This window comes from Hordeum vulgare, chromosome 3H (assembly GCF_904849725.1).
Source record: "Hordeum vulgare subsp. vulgare chromosome 3H, MorexV3_pseudomolecules_assembly, whole genome shotgun sequence".
NCBI classification, from domain to species: Eukaryota; Viridiplantae; Streptophyta; class Magnoliopsida; order Poales; family Poaceae; genus Hordeum; species Hordeum vulgare.
The window spans coordinates 348,216,619-348,239,843 of record NC_058520.1 but is presented as its reverse complement, the minus strand read 5'-3'; positions in this window follow the sequence as shown (position 1 = coordinate 348,239,843).

Genomic DNA, 23,225 nt, shown 5'->3' with positions numbered 1-23,225 from the left:
TGTGTTACATTTTTTACTATTTTAAAATATTGCAAATCAGAGGCGATGGGAAAATTAGGCGCATTTATTTTCTACCTCAAAAATTGCCAAACCAATTTTATTAAATAGAGTCAAATTTTGTGAGTGCAAAACATATTCTATGCGATTCAAAACCTTCCTCTAATTTTGTGTAGGAAGTTTGAATTTTCTATTTTAGCAAAGGATTTTCTGGAGAAGGGCCAGCATCCGGGCCTCCTCCTCCCGCAGCTAGCAAGAGCGCGCAGCCCAGTAGCGGCCCAACCTAGCTTCCCCGCGCGTGCCGAGCCCTCCTTTTTCCAGCATGGCCATAGCTGGTCTCACCTGCAGCCTCTCAGCCGCGTCGTCATCCTCCCTTTCCATCTCCCTCAAATAGCGAGAGGTAGAGGGGGCCAGTGCCATGGCCACAGAGGCGATGTCCGTGCCCCCTCCGGTCTATTTAATCAGCAGATCGCAGCCTAGGGTTTCCCCCTTTCTCCGTGCTCCACCATAGCGCCGCTGCCGGCCTTCTTTCGCCCTGCTGCCGCTAGCCACAGAGAGCCATGGTCGGCTTCTGCTCGAGCTCGTCGTCAGCGTGAGGACCCGTGAGCGCTTCTTCCTCGTCTTCCCCAAGAGCCTCGCCATCGCCCCGACTCGTTGTTGTGCCAAGGCCGAGCCAGGGTCATCATCCCGACGTCCTCTCCGTCGTTGTAGTCGCCTGCAGTTCGGGCCAATAGATCCGCCGGTGTTCCTCGCCTCACCGACATCATCTCTTTGCGTCCCCTCCGTCTTCGTCATGCCGTAGCTAAAGAAGGTAGTTCTCGCTCCGCCTTCATGCCTTCTCATTACCGTTCGATGCCCGTAGACCGTGCCATGCTTCTGTCGTCGCCACGCTCGCCGTGCTGTGCAGGATCTCTGAAGAAAAGCCTCGGAGATATGAGCAGCTCCTCCCTCTCCGCTTTGTTTTGCATCGCCGTGCTCGTGCCCGCTTGCGTGACCTTCGTAGCCCCCGCCCGTTCGCCTTCAGCATCGCCGTGCCATCGCCACACCTGTTGCGCGCCTACATCGTCATGGCCGTGAGCAGAGCTTCTGCTCAAGCTCGTGGCGCTGCCCCTAGCTCCTGACATCCATCCCTCTCTATGGGAATCAAACCCCCATATAGCCGCAGCCCCCGCCATATATCTCCCTCTCCGCTGGTGGCTGGAGTGCTCGCCGGCGTCGACGTCGAGTTCTTGTAGTTGCAGGTGTAGCGCCAGCCCTGCAGAAGGCCTAACTTAAGAGGAACAACTACCCCTGGTATCTATGACCCCCACCTAGTCTAGTGGTCACGCCCTCTCCCTATTTCCCGGGAGACCCGTGTTCGATCCTCCGCTAGTGCCCCTCAATCCCCAATTTTTTTTCCTGTTGTTGGGGCACTCACAGTGAGCCCTTGGCCCCACTTCTCACCCTTAGGGGGCCCTGGTGTCTGTGTTAGTGGGACCCCTCTGTTTTACTTTTTGTGAGTGTTTTGTTGTTTTTAAATCCATTTGAGAAATATTTCAAATAGGGAACTATCCAAATCTAGATCTGGCCAGAAATGGAATATGCCAAATTTGGCATATGGCTAGGTTATACCTAGTTATGTGATTTTTTCTTTTTAATTGTTGTAGAGTTTTCTACCATAACATAAGCTTGCAATATATGATTTTGGGGTAGAAAAATGCAAGCAATCCAATGGTGGCATTGGTTTTGTCATTTGAGCAAGTTTGTGAAATTCTATTTTGTGCTAAGATGCCATTTTGTTAATTTGTATGAGTTAATCCTTGCACCCTTTGTTAAAGTTATGAATATGAATGTTGTAGTGTTTTGAGGGTATTAGGGCCTAGTATTTTTGTTTGCCATGAAAACCTTGTGTATTTGTGGGTTTCTTGCTCTGAACATGCCATCCCAATAGTGTTGTTTTTGTGATATGTCGAAATATTACTAAGTCCGAAAATTGATTCAAGAGGTTGTGTTGTCATGATGATTGCCATGCATCTACAAGTTATTTGTGATGGCACTTTGCTGGGAATTAAAGTTCTTGTTGCCCTCTATCAAATGGTGCCACTACTTTGCAAAATAGATTTTGCATCTTAGCTATTATTCCAGCCAAACATGCCATGTTGATGTAAATTGCTGTAAATTTACTTTGTGAAATTTGGCTAAGTCTGAGAATCTGCTATTATCATCATGCCATGTTTAGAGGATGTTATCATGATTTCTATGAAGTTTCGCTCATGTTTAGTGGGAGTGATTTTTAGTAGTTGTTACCCTCCGCCACCCTGTTAAATTTCAAGGCATGAAATTTGTTGTCGGATAGAGGTTTATTGTTGTCAAAATACTATCATGATAATTCTACAATTGTAAAACTGAGAATTTTACCAAGTCCTAATATGTTATAATTTTTGCCATGTTATGAGCTTGATTGCCATTGATTCATGAACATATCATGTTGCTGTTCGTTAGCAATCATTGTACTCTTTGATAGATTCTTATTCATGCCTTGGTTGAACTTGATAAGTGGCTGTAGCTGCTAGTTTTCACATGATCAAAGTGGTATGTTGCTGTTTGTGGACAGATTGGTTGTGGAATTGATTTGTGCCTTGTGTGAGTTGTGCTCCTTTTCTTTGCATGAACTTTTGGTCTATTTCAACTAGAATATCATCTACAAGTTATTTGTGATGGCACTTTGCTGGGAATTAAAGTTCTTGTTGCCCTCTATCAAATGGTGCCACTACTTTGCAAAATAGATTTTGCATCTTAGCTATTATTCCAGCCAAACATGCCATGTTGATGTAAATTGCTGTAAATTTACTTTGTGAAATTTGGCTAAGTCTGAGAATCTGCTATTATCATCATGCCATGTTTAGAGGATGTTATCATGATTTCTATGAAGTTTCACTCATGTTTAGTGGGAGTGATTTTTAGTAGTTGTTACCCTCCGCCACCCTGTTAAATTTCAAGGCATGAAATTTGTTGTCGGATAGAGGTTTATTGTTGTCAAAATACTATCATGATAATTCTACAATTGTAAAACTGAGAATTTTACCAAGTCCTAATATGTTATAATTTTTGCCATGTTATGAGCTTGATTGCCATTGATTCATGAACATATCATGTTGCTGTTCGTTAGCAATCATTGTACTCTTTGATAGATTCTTATTCATGCCTTGGTTGAACTTGATAAGTGGCTGTAGCTGCTAGTTTTCACATGATCAAAGTGGTATGTTGCTGTTTGTGGACAGATTGGTTGTGGAATTGATTTGTGCCTTGTGTGAGTTGTGCTCCTTTTCTTTGCATGAACTTTTGGTCTATTTCAACTAGAATATCATCACAAAGTTATTTGTGATGGCACTTTGCTGGGAATTAAAGTTCTTGTTGCCCTCTATCAAATGGTGCCACTACTTTGCAAAATAGATTTTGCATCTTAGCTATTATTCCAGCCAAACATGCCATGTTGATGTAAATTGCTGTAAATTTACTTTGTGAAATTTGGCTAAGTCTGAGAATCTGCTATTATCATCATGCCATGTTTAGAGGATGTTATCATGATTTCTATGAAGTTTCGCTCATGTTTAGTGGGAGTGATTTTTAGTAGTTGTTACCCTCCGCCACCCTGTTAAATTTCAAGGCATGAAATTTGTTGTCGGATAGAGGTTTATTGTTGTCAAAATACTATCATGATAATTCTACAATTGTAAAACTGAGAATTTTACCAAGTCCTAATATGTTATAATTTTTGCCATGTTATGAGCTTGATTGCCATTGATTCATGAACATATCATGTTGCTGTTCGTTAGCAATCATTGTACTCTTTGATAGATTCTTATTCATGCCTTGGTTGAACTTGATAAGTGGCTGTAGCTGCTAGTTTTCACATGATCAAAGTGGTATGTTGCTGTTTGTGGACAAATTGGTTGTGGAATTGATTTGTGCCTTGTGTGAGTTGTGCTCCTTTTCTTTGCATGAAATTTTGGTCTATTTCAACTAGAATATCATGCCAAATCCAGTGGCATACTTGGAATGCCAAGGAATTGCCCATACCATCTCTCAAATTCTGTTTTACCATCATTGCCTTTCGTATCTTGTTTTGTGAGTTCCGAGAGATTCGAAACTCGGTTTGCCACATTCTTTATATGCTTTTGTATCGTTTTACCGTGATGCATCCATTTTTTCCATGTTCATGCATGACCAAATAATTAATCTTGAGGTTCTGACCAGAATGATAACAACTAAATAAATGCATGAGAAAGATGACTAGTGTAGCATTGTCATGCTTCTTTCACTTCATATTCATGCATCATATGTTTGAGCATTATGCCGTGGCTGTGTGTTCATTGGATGCTGTATTTATTTTTGGGTAGCATCACATACCGAGAATGAGTACGAGGATCCCGTTGAGAACATTCCAGAAGAGCAAGAGATTTATCCCTCAGAAGAGTGCCATGCAAGATGACCGGGACCTTGACATCGTTTCTAATTTTGTTATGCTTAGCTTCCTCGTTGCCATCGCTATTTATCGCTGCCTGCCACCTGAATATCAAGCCTCCAAAAATTACCATGAAAAGCCACCAACCCTTCCACATCCTAGCAAAACATTGATCTTCTAAGTTAGGGGTTGCTCAAACCATCTTATAACATTGCTAGTTGCAGGTGCAGGTTGATCCATGTGTTGACATGGATATTTTGGAATACTACCTTATTGCCGCTATTCAATTTAATGCACCTATATACTTGGTAAAAGGCGAAAGGCTTGGCCTTTTTCTCAGTGTTTTGTTTCGCTTTTGCCGCCCTAGTTTCGGTTACCGGTGTTATGCTCCATATTGAGCGCTCCTAACACGCTTAGGGTTGTTATGGGGACCCCCTTGATAACTCGTTTTGGTTTACACTTGTCTGGCAAGACCTAAATTCGGCACTCCATTTGCTAACAACTTAATTGTTGGAAATATGCCTTAGAGGCAATAATAAAATGGTTATTACTATATTTCATTGTTCATGATAATTGTCTATTGTTCATGCTATAAATGTATTAACCGGAAACCGTAATACATGTGTGAATACATAGATGTCGGGACCCCGATCCTAAGTCATAAGAACCCAGCCTGTAACACAACCATCACTTTGCGGCCTCACGCACGGTTAACTCCACGGCTGCCACCTTACCTGGGCCGGGACTGTTTGCGTCTTTTGGCTCACGTATGTGTATATGTCGCGAGCATTCGAACGACAAAGAACCAGGATCGACATGACTAGTTATAAACCCAAGTGGCACATCCGTACAGGGACATGCATACATAACCCAACAAAGCAGGTGTCGGTCAGCAGCGTGTGTAGACGAGTCGTAGCAAGCTACACGGACTCCATTACACCGCGTGACATTTCCTTGAGGGGACAAACACAACAGCAAAGAAGGATACATGTCGGTCAATCAATGTGTCCGGAGTAGTAGCGAGCTACCAAGGCTCGATGGAAGCACAAAGAGGCATTTCCCTGTAAAGAGTACTACTAAAAGCACACAACTAGGTGTCGAATCCCACACATACCAATGCATTTCAAACATACACACAATATGCACGATATGTGTAGATACAACATGGCATCACAACATAACTCTATGACCCAAGCATTTATTAAAGACTCATAAGAGTCAACATAGTATGATATTACAAACACGGGTTACATGACCCAACACTCAAGTCATACAAGCATCAAGCGGAAGAAAAACATGTCTGGGTACACACATCTACAAAAAGTGGCTGGAGGAGCCTGAAAATCTACAACAACCCTACCAAAGGAGCCAAACCTCTGTTTGGGATTCCCAAGCAATTACGGTCAACATCGAACACATTGCGTAGAAAACTTTAACGAGACTAAAGTATTCTCTGCAAAAACATAAATAAGCAACCATGATTACAAAGGTACTCAGCAAGACTTACGTCAGAACTATCTACATATGCATCAGTATAAAAGAAGGGGCTGTGGAGTTTAAGTGCAGCAAGCCAACTTTGACTCTTGGCTAACGTGTACTACGACTACCAGTTCTTTCTTTGAGGTGGGATAGCTCACGCGAGTTCACATATTCACCAATTCAATACACCACTATGGAATTACTCTCTTCTCCCTATGAGAAGGCCATCCATAGCACTCACACTTATCTTGAATATTTTATAGTATCCACTTCAAGTTGTCTATGACCATATAAGTTTCCAAGTAATCCATATCCGTGGACGCGGCTATTCGAATAGATTAGCTTACCCTGTAGGGGTGTACTTCCTCACACACGCCCCACCACTTATCACCATATGCACGTCATGCATCCCGACAACCTTCAAGCGGAAGCACTAGCGTGGGCGTTGGCCATGACGTAACTAACCACACAAGACTCTAGTCCAGGTTTATTGCCTATTTGAGACTGAACCCGCAAGGAAGTCCGGCCGAAGTTTCCTCTACGGTCCCAAACGTTGTGTACAAGGTTCCCAAGCCCACCTCGATAGATGGTACTACACTTGGTACACTGGGCCATGATGCCTAGTTTGTCGCAAGCCCACCTGTACGGGGTGCTACTCGGTAGACTACTAGCATGTCCTAAAAACACCAGAAACTAGTTGCAACTTTTGGACAGAGATCTATGTGATTAATATGTTGAGAGAGTCAATTAAGGATCCCAATGTGCGGTAGTAGCTAGTCTTGGATAACATACACATGACTCAGTTCTTAAGGACGATCCCAATGAGACAACCCCCCATGTACTCCTACATAGCCTCTCATCGGTACCTTTACCAAATCAGGTTCAACACTTAACCTTTTTTCACTAGAACACATTTCACTCCAGTTCATCACCTAGATGAAACATGCCTGACACCACTCTAAGCATAGCAAGCATAGCAGGGTAAAGCACATAATGGCACAAGCAACTACCATGTATGCTAGGTTGCAAGGTTGAGCTATTTACTGTGACAAAGACAGGTCATGCAAAGGAATGGGTTCAGCTACCGAAGCAAAATCATTTGAAGCGATGTGTCCTAATGCAATAAATGATAGGAGGAGCGAGAACACGAGATTTTATCGGAATGATAAAGGGGGTTTGCTTGCCTGATAAGTCGTCGATACGTTACTGCTCCTCAGATGGATACTCAACCGCACCCTCCGGAGCCGTGCCTAACACGAAGAACAACCAGCGAAGGGGAACAAATCAATACACATCAAATGCGACAGTATGATGCATGAATATGACATAGCAATATGATTTGGTTTGGCCTAATGCACCTAGCAACATATTTAAATGAAGTATATTTGAACTCAAGGTTCAAATTTAACTCCATATGTGAGGTTACATAATCCAATTTGAACAAAAATGTCCAAATAATCCTATTTATGTTGCTCTATCATGCATGAAATTAGTACAGATGGATTATTTGGATTTTTCTCATAATTTTTCACATATAATTTCTTACATTTGGAGTTATTGTTGAATTTCTACGGATTTTACAAATTTTATCAATTTCTGGAATTATTATAAATCAGAAAATCCTTTATTGCGCCAGCCTGACGCCAGCATTGCGTCAGCAGTAAACAACGGCTGTCCTAGGTCAAACCTGACCAGTGGGGTCCACTGGTCAGTGACCCAGGGCTGGCTACGGTCACTGGCATGTGGGACCCGGAGGTCAGCGGCACAGGGATTAATCCCGCGCTGACCCGGTCTTTGACTCACTCGAGGGCCCACTATAAGTGGCTGTTAGCGACGGATGACCTCGCAATTAACTCCTAATGAACGGCCATGTCAGTACCCACCGGAGGTTCGTCGACGACAACCAAATCAGTGGCGGCGCGTCACCGGAGATCACAGATACGGTGCTGGAGGGCTCGGATCAACAAGCAGATTGCAGCTACAGCATGGTAGCGAAGCACCTCATCTAGTGGGGGTCTTGGGGGGAGCTGAGGGGTAGTCGGAGAGGCACCGGTGACGAGCTATGACGGCGGCCGCAGGTCGGCTTGGTGGCGAACGGTGCTAGGAGAGGGGGACGGTGATGGGGCAAAGGGGAAATGAAACATGGGCTCATGGGGGTTCCAGAAGAAGCGATGGAGGGCTCGGGGAGGCTCTGAGCGCGACCAATTAGCGGCGATATCCGACGGCCGTAGGTGAGGAAGATGGTGGCGATGGCGCTGCTTGAGGCCTCCGGTCTCGTTTCCTTCGACGAGGAGATGTGGAGGAGCATGGCGGGTCTTCTGGACAACACAGAACGACGGGAGGGACGCGGTGGTTGCAGCTACAGAGATGCTGAGCTCGCGGGCGCTTCGTCCATGGCGAGGGCGAGCTGGAGGGTGAGGGGGAGATTCAACGGGGAGGAGTGGAGGGGTGGCTTCGATCCGGACGGCTCTGGCGAGTCCATCCAAGTCGCTAGCGTGACGGGTGGGAAGTAGGAGGTAGCCGGGGACGGCTGCTCGCTCGACAGTGAGGTGCTTCTCCTTCTGGCAGAAGTGAGAAGAAGCTCGAGGCGTTCGTGGGTTGGGCCTGGTGAGCGGCACGTAAGATCTCTCTCTCTCTTTATTTTAATTTTCCGTATTGTTTGTATTTTCAATTTTCTAGCATTTATTTTATTTTATTTTTGTTTGGCTCAAAACTAAACCAAAACCCCAGAAATAATTCGGCGATATATTTGGAATATTTCCAAACTCCAATAATTATTTCAACATTTTTGGGTGATCTAAAATATTTATAGTTATTTGTTTTAACCATTTCACTGGATTTTGTGAATTATTTAAAATGTCAAAAGTATTTGAAAAATAAAATTCATCACTGAAATGTTCTTTCCAACATTTGTCACAAAAGATGAACATTTTTTAAAGCCACTTTGGATCATTGAAAATTATTTTGGTTGAACCTCTTTGAATTTTATTATTTCTAGGGCTTTTGATCATCCCCAATTCAGATTTAAAGAAAAATAAATATGATGCAACATACACATGGATCCTAGTGCATGCTAAAAATAGGGATGTGACAACTCACCCCCACTAAACAAGAATCTCGTCCCGAGATTCAAGTGTGGGGTAGGAGGAAAGAGGGGACACTAGCTATCACAATCCTCACGATCCATTTCCCCTCTCGAAGATGTTGGTTCATTACATCATGCTGATTTTGACATCTTTGTCGTTGAGGTCTTCATCTAACACGACGACAAAAAGAACAGGAAGGCTCTACAAGATTCGATCTCCTCCAAGATCGAGCAACTCATGATCAACTCGTAGGATGAGACGTAGGAACGTCCCTTGAGCTGAGACATAAAGCACATAACACAGATGAGGAAATGAGGCATATGACGTAGGTTCAATTGGTAGGCAACAATTCCACGCTTAAAAGGGATGGTGACAAGGTTTCAAAGTAGCGAGGAGTTAAGTTGCCCTTCATACCATAACGGGGCACCTTTGAAAGGTGACTTGTAGAGTTATTCCCTTAAGTGGCAAAAAGAATTACTTTTGATCCAAAGATCATTTAAACTCTTCTTAGCAGGGTAAGGCAATTCACAAATGATCGTTTGAAGGAGTTCAATGAAATGGCATACTCAATTTGTAAAGAAAACTAGAGTTATAGAACAACTCGGCAAACGGAAAGCACATTCCAATTGATACCGAGGATATAACCTAGTGTTTGAGCGTGCTCTCAGGAACTTGAGCATTTCCTTAATCATCAAAGTTTTACCAATATTCATGCCAAGATCTTGGTGACACATCATATTACCATGATAAATAGCGATGGAGGATGCACATGCAAAGGAAGACATCACTTGGTCAGATTTCACCTTAGCGATGCCAAGGGAACGAAATCTGGATAATCGACCGAGAGACATTTAGCACTCCGCTTCTACTGTTCTACTTGATGTAATAGAGTAACTCAACTTCTTGGTATTTAGAACATCAAGTAAAGGTCGGACTTCTGGCTCAAAGGGGGGGGGGTCCATGAGGAACAACTTCTAGAACAAGTCATACGAAGTCCTCATAGGGAAATGGCTAATGTTGCTGATGCAAAATAATATAATATTAAGTCTTCCGGTTAGGTCCGTTAGCGACAACATCACCTTACCAGGTTATAGGGGGGGCAATTTTATAATTCTTGAGAAATGTTCCAACCATCATGTCTGTCTGAGATTCAGACCTGGTTGGTGATAGGATGTTCTGGACTCACCATGTCTGAAAGAGAAGGTTTGCAACCCAAATTGATGAGATAAAGTTGCTAGATTCTCACGAGAAGAACTATGGAAGCCAACTCCAAAACATGAGCTGGATTGCAAGATCCACGTGAACACACTGTGCAAGACAAGCGTGACCACATAGAAATCTTACAACATAACACTACCAAGTTCTGGTTTGGGAACCATCATTGCGGACAACGAAGCCATGTGCAAGTCCGTCTGGTACCTTCAGGAATAACACTTAACTTATTTTCCTTGAACAAATCAATCAGTGGCTTGGGGTCCTAGGAGATACATATGGAATGGAGGTAGCTAATCTCTCAGACCATGGAATACTTCGCACATGCATGATTGACTTGGGATGATTCCGAAGGAAACAAAACGACCTTCTAAAATTCATGGCAGCAACTTGAACCAATGCATATGAATTTAAAGGAAGTCACTTCTTACACCTAACATAAACTTCATGTACGAGGCATAAAGGTAATGCCTACAAAAGTTTCCAACACTAGCTTAATGTCCAACATAAATCATGGAACAAATGAAAATGTTGCCGATGGACTCAACAACAATTCATTGAAATATCCGTATAAATGGATTTCCACAACTATGTGAGCAAGATAGTAGCATTTGTCAGATCAAAGAATATAATGGTGTATGCTCAAGGAAATCCACGAGTAAGACACCATTACGAAAATCTTTGGTTTTGAGTTTGATTTGACAATAGCCCATACTCAAATAAAAAATTGGACAAGATAATATTTACAACAATTGATCACACGAATCAAGCGATGAAATATTATCTTACTTCAACACTCACACACACACCACAAAGATATCCCTTTGAAATGAACTAAGTTAGGCAAAGCTTTTATCTTCCAACTCTCCAAGTTGTTATTTAGCTTAACCAACTAGTTTCAGGGTATCCAACACAGGTTCTTGGAGAAGGGTTGGTTTATAGGAAAACGAACTTGATCACGAGCTCTATCATAACAGTGAGGAAACAACCTGGTAATACTTCCGAGAAGATATTCGGAAAATCACGAACCACCAATGTGTTATTAAGCTCGGGAACAATCTCTCTTTTCAGAGGAAGATGATATGATCGAAGAGCGAAGGACTGACACAATCCTAACCCATTGATTGAAAAGTGCGCCATGAACATGGACTAGGTAGTGCTGCCTCTTGAGCTTGCGTTGGTTTTTCCCTTGAAGAGGAAAGGGTGATGCAACACAGGAGCAGTAAGTATTTCCCTCAGTTTGAGAACCAGGGTATCAATCCGGTAGGAGAATCGCGCCAAGTCCAGAGTACCTGCGCAAACACAAAAGTGCTTGCACCCAACGCTATAAAGGGGTTGTCAATCCCTTCAAGATTGATTGCAAAGTGAGATTTGAAGGTGAAAGTGCAACGAAGTAAAAGTGTAAGGCTGAAAATATGGTGTGAAGTAGACCCCGGGGCCATAGCGTTCTCTAGAGGCTTCTCTCAAAATAGCAAATAATACGGTGGGTGAACAAATTACTGTCGAGCAATTGATAGAACCGCACAAATTCATGACGATATCTAAGGCAATGATCATACATATAGGCATCACGTCCGAGACAAGTAGACCAATACTTTCTGCATCTACTACTATTACTCCACACATCAACCGCTATCCAGCATGCATCTAGTGTATTGAGTTCATGACGAACAGAGTAACGCCTTAAGAAAGATGACATGATGTAGAGGGATAAACTCAAACCAATGATGAAAAGTCCATCTTTTTACCCTTGATGGCAACAACACGATGCGTGCCTCGCTACCCCTTCTGTCACTGGGAGAGGTCACCGGACGGTATGAACCCAAAACCAAGCACTTCTCCCATTGCAAGAATCATAGATCAAGTTGGCCAAACAAAACCCAGAACTCGAAGAGAATTACAAGTATATGAAATCATGCATATAAGAGATCAGAAGAAACTCAAATAAGATTCATATATAATCTGATCATAAATCCACAAATCATCGTATCTCGACAAACACACCGCAAAAGAAGATTACATTGGATAGATCTCCATGAAGATCATGGAGAACTTTGTATTGAAGATCCAAGAGAGAGAAGAAGCCATCTAGCTACTAGCTATGGACCCGAAGGTCTATGGTGAACCACTCACGCATCATCGGTGAGGTCATGGTGTTGATGAATAAGCCCTCCGTATCCGAATCCCCCCTCTGACAGGGCACCAGAACGTGCCCCAGATGGAATTTTGCGGAGACAGAAGCTTGCGGCGGCGGAAAAGTATTTTCGTGGATCTCTCTCGCAGTTTTGGAATTTTTCTGAACTTATAGGCGGAAGAGGTAGGGCCCACAAGCCTGCTAGGCGCGGCCCCCCTAGCCGCGCCTAGGGGGCTTGTGGGGTCCCTTGGCGGCCCCTGCCTTGGTTCTCAAGTCTCGTGCGTATCTTCTGTTCCAGAAAAAATCTTTTCAGAAGTTTTATTCTGTTTGGACACCGTTTAAAATCCTCCTGTGAAAAGGGTCAAAAACACGGAAAAACAGGAACTGGCACTTGGCACTGAGTTAATAAGTTAGTCCCAAAAAATATATAAAAGGCATACAAAACATCCAAAGTTTGACAAGATAATTGCATGGAACCATCAAAAATTATAGATACGTTGGAGATGTATCAGGTAGCATGGTCAATCTTAGGATGACGATTCAATCACCATAAGAGTGAAATTATTGTCCATTAACTACAAAGCTATGGCATTGATTGCGCACATCATGGTTCACTTGTCGATATCCCGGTTACAACCAACACAGAAACCGAAGAATGAACAATCATAACGAGAAGTATCACTACATCAAGAGTTCATAAGGGATGGTGCATTTCTTACGATATTCTTGACAAAAGAAGGTAATACTCCAAGACAGAACAGAATAAAAGCTGGATTGGTATTTTGATCTGCGGAATACAACTACTTTGATCTAATCCAAGAAATGGATGAGGTACTAGAGTTTGCTTCTCCTAGTCATTCAGAAATAGAACAACTTGACAGACCACGGGAATTATAGACATCGATGACACGAATGCACAACTACTCTTGACTATCCTCTTATAAATGAAGGTCAGAAACAATTGAAGAGGGCCAACTCAAGAACACATTATTTTTCTGAGTTGTAGATGCATAGATTAGCATGTCGAATGAGTTCAACATAATTCTTCCAGATAACCCATGCAGAAAGGCGGAGTTGACAGAGTCACAATATGGAGTAGAAAACTCATCACGAGCATTCTTGTTGTGATTTTTAGTTCATGAAGAACTTCTGCGAGAGATGGTCCATGCTATTGGAAGAATGATATACCACGAACCTTGGAGACTACAACAAGGTTACTAATCATTCTAAAGGAAGTAGCAACACTATCAACAGAAGTGTGCAGAATGATCCTTCGGTTCAAAATCCAGAAATAGAATACCTACTAACTAAATAACATCACAAGATGTTTTCGAAAATGATGGCCAAAATTATCACACTAGAAACACAAAACACCTTCAGACTATTAGGTGTTTTCCGAGGTAACATGGTTTCCTAATGCTTTAAAAATACGTCGAGGTAATAGGGTACCTCAACACAATAATTAGTGTTCTTTGTCTGGCCAAAAAGACATCGGGAATTGGAGGAAGGAATTTGCAATTGCATAGATTTATAACCCTTGGATAACTCGGACAACATAACGGTTGTACGAGCATGAAATATGAGGCAACCTGCATGAAAACTGACAACATAACATGGAATCCTATGGAGACATCGATCCAAGAAGACAACAACTTTCCTATAAGTCTCCAACATAGTAATTCGTCATCCTAATGGATAGATGAGAAAGCCTAATCCTAAACCCTGTAGAATAAAGAAGCAGGTGACTCAGAATAAGAATGACACAAGGAAAGGAGTAAAAAGAGCCTTACGTTCCCTTCCACAAACAATTCCCTTATATAATTACAGAGTTGATAGACTCAACATCGACCAGTTTGGCTTGGTTAACCTACAGGCAGTCAAGCTCTGATACCAACGCCGTCGGGACCCCGATCCTAAGTCATAAGAACCCAGCCTGTAACACAACACATCACTTTGCGGCCTCATGCACAGTTAACTCCACGACTCCCACCTTACCTGTGCCGGGACCGTTTGCATACTTTGGCTCAATTATGTGTATATGTCGCCAGCATTCGAACGACAGAGAACCCGGATCGATATGACTAGTTATAAACCCAAGTGCCACATCCATACAGGGAGAGGCATACATAACCCAGCAAAGCAGGTGTCGGTTAACAGCGTGTGTAGACGAGTCGTAGCAAGCTACACGGACTCCATTACACCACGTGACATTTTCCCGAGGGGACAGACACAACAACAAAGAAGGATACATGTCGGTCAATCAATGTGTACACAGCAGTAACAAGCTACCAAGGCTCGATGGAAGCACAAAGAGGCATTTCCCCGTAAAGAGTACTACTAAAAGCACACAACTAGGTGTAAAATCCCACACATACCAATGCATTTCAAACATACACACAATATGCACGATATGAGTAGATACAACATGGCACCACAACATAACTCTATGGATCAAGCATTTATTAAAGACTCATAAGAGTCAACATAGTATGATATTACAAACAGGGGTTACATGACCCAACACTCAAGTCATACAAGCATCAAGCGGAAGCAAAACATGTCTGGGTACACACATCTACTAAAAGTGGTTGCAGGAGCTTGAAAATCTACAACGACCCCACCAAAGGAGCCAGACCTCTCTCTGGGATTCCCAAGATATTCCGGTCAACATTGAACACATTGCGTAGAAACCTTTAATGAGACGAAAGTCTTATCTGCAAAAACATAAAATAAGCAATCGTGAGTACAAAGGTACTCAGAAAGACTTACGTCAGAACTATCTACATATGCATCAGTATCAAAGAAGCGGTTGTGGAGTTTAATTGCAGCAAGCCAGCTTTGACTCTTGGCTAACCTGTACTGCGACTACAAGTTCTTTCTTTGAGGTGGGATAGCGCACGCGAGTCCACATATTCACCAATTAAATACACCACTATGGAATCACTCTCGTCTCCCTACGAGAAGGCCATCCATAGCACTCACACTTATCTTGAATAATTTATAGTATCCACTTCAAGTTGTGTATGACCAAATAAGTTTCCAAATAGTCCATATCCGCGGCCGCGGCTATTCGAATAGATTAGATTACCCTGCAGGGGTGTACTTCTTCACACACTCTCCCACCACTTATCACCACATGCACATAATGCAACTCGGCAACCTTCAAGCGGGAGCATTGGCGTGGGCGTCGGCCATGACCTAACTAACCACACAAGACTCTAGTCCAGGTTTATCGCCTATTTGACTCTGAACCCGGAAGGAAGTCCGGCCAAAGTTTCCTCTACGGTCCCAAACGATGTGTACAGGGTTCCCAAGCCCACCTGGACGGATGGTACTACGCTTGGTACACCGTGCCATGATGCCTAGTCTGTCCCTAGCCCACCTGTACAGGGTGCCACTCGGTAGACTACTAGCATGTCCTACAAACACCAAAAACTAGTTGCAACTCCTGGATAGAGATCTAGGTGATTAATAAGTCGAGAGAGTGAATTAAGGATCCCAATGTGCGGTAGTAGCTAGTCTTGGATAACATACACATGACTCGGTTCTTAAGGACGGTCCCAATGAGACAACCCGCCATGTACTCCTACGTAGCCTCTCATCGGTACATTTACGAAATCAGGTTCAAGACTTAACCTTTTGTCACTAGAACACATTCATTCACTCTAGTTCATCACCCAGATGAAACAAGCGTGACACCACTCTAAGCATAGCAAGCATAGCAGGGAAAGCAAATTATGGCACAAGCAACTACCATGTATGCTAGGTTGCAAGGTTTAGCTATTTACTGTGACAAAGACAGGTCGTGCAAATGAATGTGTTCAACTACAGAAGCAAAAGCATTTGAAGCGATGTGTCCTAATGCAATAAATGAGAGGAGGAGCGAGAACACGGGATTTTATCAGAATGATAAAGGGGGTTTGCTTGCTTGGTAAGTCATCGATACGTTACTGCTCCTTAGATGGATACTCGATCGTACCCTCCGGAACAGTGCCTAACACGAAGAACAACCAGCGAAGGGGAACAAATCAATACACATAAAATGCGACAGTATGATACATGAATATGACATGTCAATATGATTTGGTTTGGCCTAATACACCTAGCAACATATTTAAATGAAGTAGATTTGAACTCAAGGTTCAAATTCAACTCCATATGGGAGGTTACATAATCCAATTTGAGAAAAATGTCAAAATAATCCTATTTAGGTTGCTCTATCGTGCATGAAATTAGTACATATGGATTATTTGGATTTTTCTCATAATTGTTCCTATATAATTTATTTCATTTGGATTTATTGTTGAATTTCTATGGATTTTACAAATTCTAGCAATTTCTAGAATTATTATAAATCAGAAAATCCTTTATTGCGCCAGTCTAATGCGAGGATTGCGTCAGCAGCCAACAACGGTCGTCCCAGGTCAAACCTGACCAGTGGGGTCCACTGGTCCGTGACCCAGGACTTGCTATGGTCACTAGCATGTGGGGCCCGGTGGTCAGTGGCACATGGATTAATCCCGCACTGACCCGATCTTTGACTCACTTAAGGGCCCACTGTAAGTGGCTGTTAGCGACAGATGACCTGGCAATTAACTCCTAATGACCGGCCATGTCAGTCCCCACCGGAGGTTCGTCGACGGTGACCAAATCAGTGGCGGCGCGTCGCCGGAGATCACAGAGACGATGTTGGAGGGCTCGGATCGACGTGCGGATTGCAGCTACGACATGCCAGCGAAGCACCTCATCGAGTGGGGGTCTAGGGGGAGCTGAGGGGTGGCCGGAGAGGCATCGACGCCGAGCTATGACGGCAGCTATAGCTCGGCTTGGTGGTGAATGGCGCTAGCAGAGGGGAACGACGACGGGGCAAAGGGGAAATGAAAGAGGGGCTCACGGGGGTTCCAGAAGAAGCGACGAAGAGCCCGGGGAGGCTGTGAGCGCGACGAATTAGCGGCGACATCCGGCGGCCGGAGGTGAGGAAGACGGTGGCGATGGCGCTGCTCGAGGCCTCCGGTCTCGATTCCTTTGGCGAGGAGATGTGGAGGAGCATGGAAGGTCTCCTAGACAGCATGAAACGGCGAGAGGGACGTGGTGGTTGTAGCTACAAAGATGCTGAGCTCGCGGGCGCTTCGCCCATGGCGAGCGCGAGCTTGAGGGCGAGGGTTGAGAGAAAATGGGGAGGAGTGGAGGGGTCGCTTCGATCCAAATGGCTCTGGCGACTCCATCCAAGTCGCTAGCGTGACAGTGAGGGAAGCAGGAGGTGGCCGGGGATGGCTGCTCGCTCGACAGCGAGCTGCTTCTCCTTCTGGCACAAGGCAGACGAAGCTCGAGGCGTTCGTGGGCTGGGCCTGGTGAGCGGCAGGTAAGATCTCTCTCTCTCTCTCTCTCTCTCTCTCTTTATTATTATTTTCTGTATTGTTTCTGTTTTCAATTTTGTGGCATTTGTTTTTTTGTTTGGCTCAAAACTAAACCAAAACCCTAGAAATAATTAGGAGATATATTTGGAATATTTCCAAACTCCAATAACTATTTCAGTATTGTTGGGTGAGCTAAAATATTTATAGTAATTTCTTTTCACCATTTCACTAGATTTTGTGAATTATTTAAAATGTCAAAAGTATTTGAAAAATAAAATTCATCACTCAAATGTTCTTTCCAACATTTATCACAACATATGAACATTTTTTAAAGCCACTTTGTATCATTGGGAATTATTTTGGTTGAACTTCTTTGAATTTTATAATTTCCAGGCCTTTTGATCATCCCCAATTCAGATTTAAAGAAAATTAAATATGATGCAACATAGACATGGATCCTAGTGCATGCTAAAAAGAGGGATGTGGCAATAGACGACAACATGTCCCTAGTAAGCCTCTAGTTGGCTAGCTCGTTGATCAATTGATGGTCATGGTTTCCTGGCCATGGACATTGGATGTTGTTGATAACGGGATCACATCATTAGGAGAATGATGTGATGGACAAGACCCAATCCTAAGCATAGCACAAGATCGTGTAGTTCATCTGCTAGATCTTTTATAATGTCAAGTATCATTTCCTTAGACCATGAGATTGTGCAACTCCCGGATACCGTAGGAATGCTTTGGGTGTATCAAACATCACAACATAATTGTGTGATTATAAAGGTGCACTAGAGGTATCTCCGAAAGTGTCTGTTGGGTTGGTAGGAATCGAGACTAGGATTTGTCACTCCATGTGATGGAGAGGTATCTCTGGGTCCACTCGGTAACACATCATCATAATGAGCTCAACGTGACTAAGGAGTTAGCCAGTGGATCATGTGTTACGGAACAAGTAAACAGACTTGCCGGTAACGAGATGAACAAGGTATAGGGATACTGACGATCGAATCTTGGGCAAGTATCATACCGGTAGACAAAGGGAATTGCATATGGGATTGAATGAATCCTGGCATCATGTTTCATCCGATGAGATCATCGTGGAACATGTGGGAGCCAACATGGGTATCCATATCCCACTGTTGGTTATTGTCCAGAGAGGTGTCTCTGTCATGTCTGCATGGTTCCCGAACCTGTAGGGTCTACACACTTAAGGTTCGGTGAGCTAGAGTTGTAATGGGAATTGTATATGCGGTTATCGAAGGTTCTTCGGAGTCCTAGATGAGATCCCAGACATCACGAGGAGTTTCAGAATAGTCTGGAGGCGAAGATTTATATATGGGAAGTCCAGTTTCGGTAAGCGAAAAGGTTTCGGGGTTTATCGGTATTGTACCGGGACCACGGAAAAGGTACCGAGGGTCCACCGGGAGGGTCCACCTGTCCCGGAGGTCTACATGGGACGAAAGTGGGAGGGAACCAGCCCCTGGTGGGATGGTGCGAGCCAACATAGGAGGCCCAAGGCGCATAGGGCAAAACCCTAGGGAGTGGGGCTGCCTCCCTCCATCTTGGGAGGCAAGCCACCCCTAGGGATGCCGCCGCCCCACCTCCTGGGCTGCCACCGCCCCTCCTAGGGATCCCCAGGGTGGCTGGCCCCCTCTCCCTTCATCCTATAAATAGTGGGGGTTTTGGGAGGGATGCACACACCTTGAACCTCTCCCCTTGGCGCAACCCTACCTCTCCACTTCTCCTTCGCGGTGCTTGGCAAAGCCCTGTCGGAGAACCACAAGCTCCATCGCCACCATGCTGTCGTGCTGCCAGAGCTCTCCCTCAACACCCCTTCACCCTTGCTGGATCAAGAAGGAGGAGACGTCCCCAGGTTGTAGGTGTGTTGACCACAGAAGCATCGTTCGTTTGTTGCTTGGATCGGATCGCCGCGAGTACGACTCCATCGGCCGCGTTCATAGTAACGCTTCCGCTTAGTGATATTCAACGGTATGAAGATGCTCTCCCTCTCTCGTTGCTGGTCTCTCCTAGTTTGATCTTGGTGACGCGTAGGAAAATTTTGAATTATTACTATGTTCCCAAACAGTGGTATCAGAGCTAGGTCTATCCGTAGATTCTATACACGAGTAGAACACAAGTAGTTGTGGATGATGATTTGGTTAATTTGCTTACCGTTACTAGTCTTATCTTGATTCGGCGGCATTGCGGAATGAAGCGTCCCAGAGTGACTTTACACGTACTCTTGCGTGAGATTGGTTCCATCGCCCGACGTGCACTTGTTGCATAAGGTGGCTAGCGGGTGTCTGTCTCTCCCACTTTAGCCAGATCAGATTCGAAGAAGAGGGTCCTTATGAAGGGTAAATAGCAATTGGCATATCACCACTTTGGCTATGAAATAGATAAGAAACGTTCTTGCTAGAAACCCATAGCAGCCACGTAAAACTTGCAGCAACAATTAGAGGACGTCTAACTTGTTTTTGCAGGGTATGCTATAAGGATGTGATGAAATATATGTGATGTATCAGATTGATCATGTTCTTGTAATAGGATTCACGACTTTCATGTCGATGAGTATGATAACCGCTAGGAGCCATAGGAGTTGTCTTAATTTATTGTATGAAGCCATGTGATTACTTTACTTTATTGCTAACCGTTAGCCATAGTAGTAGAAGCTATAGTTGGCGATACGACTTCATGAAGACACAATGATGTAGATCATGGTGTCATGGGGGTTACAATGGTGATCATGCCGCGCCCCGAAGATTGAGATCAAAGGCGCAAGATGATATTGGCCATATCATGTCACTATATGATTTGCATGTGATGTTTATCATGTTTCTGCATCTTATTTGCTTAGAACGACGGTAGTAAATAAGATGATCCCTCACTAAAATTTCAAGAAATGTGTTCCCCCTAAGTGTGCACCATTGCGAAGGATCGTTGTTTCGAAGCCCCACATGATGATCGAGTGTGATAGATTCTAACGTTCGCATACAACGGGTGTAAGCTAGATTTACACACACAAACCACTTAGGTTGACTTGACGAGCCTAGCATGTACAGACATGGCCTTGGAACATGATAGAGTGAAAGGTCGAACATGAGTCGTATGGAGATACGATCAACATGGAGATGTTCACCATTGATGAGTAGTCCGTCTCACGTGATGATCGAACACGGCTTAGTTGATATGGATCATGTATCACTTAGATGACTAGAGGGATGTCTATCTGAGTGGGAGTTTATTAAATACTTTGATTAGATGAACTTAATTATCGTGAACTTAGTCTCAAATTGTCTTTACAATCTTTATTGTAGATCCAATAGCCCAGGCAAATGTCCCACTGAACTTCAACGCGTTCCTAGAGAAAACCAAGCTGAAAGACGAGGAAGCAACTATGCGGACTAGGTCCGTAACTTGAGGCTCATCCTCATAGCTTCCAAGAAAATATATGTCCTTGATGCACCGCTAGGTGACACACCCGTTTTCCCAGCGGCTCAAGACATTATGAACGCCTCGCAGTCGCGTAGTGATGATTACTCCCTTGTTCAGTGCGGCATGCTTTACAGTTTAGAACCGGGACTCCAAAAGCGTTTTGAGCAACATGGAGCATATGAGATGTTCCAAGAGATGAAACTGGTTTTCCAAGCTCATGCCCGGGTCGAGAGGTATGAAGTCTCCAACAAATTCTTCAGTTGTAAGATGGAGGAAAATGGTTCTGTCAGCGAACACATGCTCAGAATTTGTGGGTTGCACAACCGCTTGTCTCAGGTGGGAGTTAACCTTTCGGACGACTCGGTTATTGACAGGATCCTCCAGTCGCTTCCACCTAGCTACAAGAGCTTTGTGACAAACTACAACATGCAACGAATGGAGATGACCATTCCCGAGTTGTATTCAATACTGAAATTAGCGGAGGTGGAAATCAAAAAGGAACATCAAGTGTTGATGGTAAATGAGACCACTAGTTGCAAGAAAGGCAAGGGTAATAAGAACTTCAAGAAGTACGGCAAAGAAGTTGCCGCGTGTGGGGACCTTGACTTACGACTCGAGATCGCCGAATGGTCGTGCTTAGTGATCCCAGAGATTAGTGCTCACCGAACATGTAGATTCTGAATATTAAGAGTCTTACATCGAAATACCGAATTATTAAATCACGTGAACGAATGGTCAAGTTCACAAGGTAGGGCCTATAAGGCCAAATCACATGGATACAACTAGTAGCGGAAATCTAAGGGCTAAGCGGGTGCCCATGCCATCAACCTACACCAACATGCATTTTTTCTGGGAAGCGTCCTAGTTCACACGGGCGTCTCCGAAGACGTACTCATGTCCAAACTCTAGTCCTTCCATGTCTGGTCAATAATATAACCAGTGGTAAGCCAATGAGTACTTTTGAATGTACTCGCAAACAGCCCATGATATGAACAATGCAAGTGAAGGATAACAATAGTATGCATCTCGTGGACAACAACTTGTTGTAATAAACATGATCATGTGTATGCATCATAAGCTAAATGTTGAATTTGAAGAACATGTTATAGATATCAATATATCTGTCGAAGGATGAACTCTCCGGGTTCACCTTATATGCCAAGTCACCAAACTTGGTCATATAATTACTTTCATAATAACTCCTTTTATCTCAACTCACACACTCTTGGTTTATGCAGAAACGACTCAACGTAGTTTAAGCATCACCACCCAACTGTCCTTGACCGTGGAAACGGCTATTCGAATAGTTTTTACACTGTGCAGATGTAGTACGCTGGACCCACGAGATTTGGGAAACTTCTGTGTTATCCACGACTCGCGGCATATAACATACTCGAGGTAAGTACCCGATCAATGCCGTTCCCCCGACGATACTAGACAAAGAGGTCCACTCAATTGGTACCCAGCCCACATTGTGTACGTCTTACGAGCACCAACTCTGGACAGTATCAACCATGCGAGGACCAACGGTGTGCCCGGAACACATAAAAATGGCATAGTCGCCCTACCTGGCACGACCCCATCACGAGAGTGACCACACATCACTCCTGCACTAGTAATGTGGCTCTTTGCTAGCACCGACCAGAGTAATCAACATAGCCCCGTCCCATAAAGGGGTAACGTGGTTGTACATGTTAGGTTGGGACGGTCGACACATCATAAATGTAATCCCATTTCCGAAACCATACACACACAAATACCCGGTGCACCACTTCACCAAAAGTGGCCACCTAACTCATCATCACCCTCGGGCATTAATGGCACCCGACGGGGTTTTCATAAACCTTTGATTTGTGTCATCATCATGCTCATGCTAATACTATTCTAACTTTGCTTGTCAACATGATATTAGCATGACCCTACTAGGTGGCCGGATCAAGCTCAATGCATGTGCTCCGGAAGAGCCATCGGTAACATTACATCAAGGATATACCGACACTTATTATCATATGCAACAGAAATATTTGCTATACTAACATGAAATTATATCATATGCTCAGTCATGGTCGAAGGGCTGG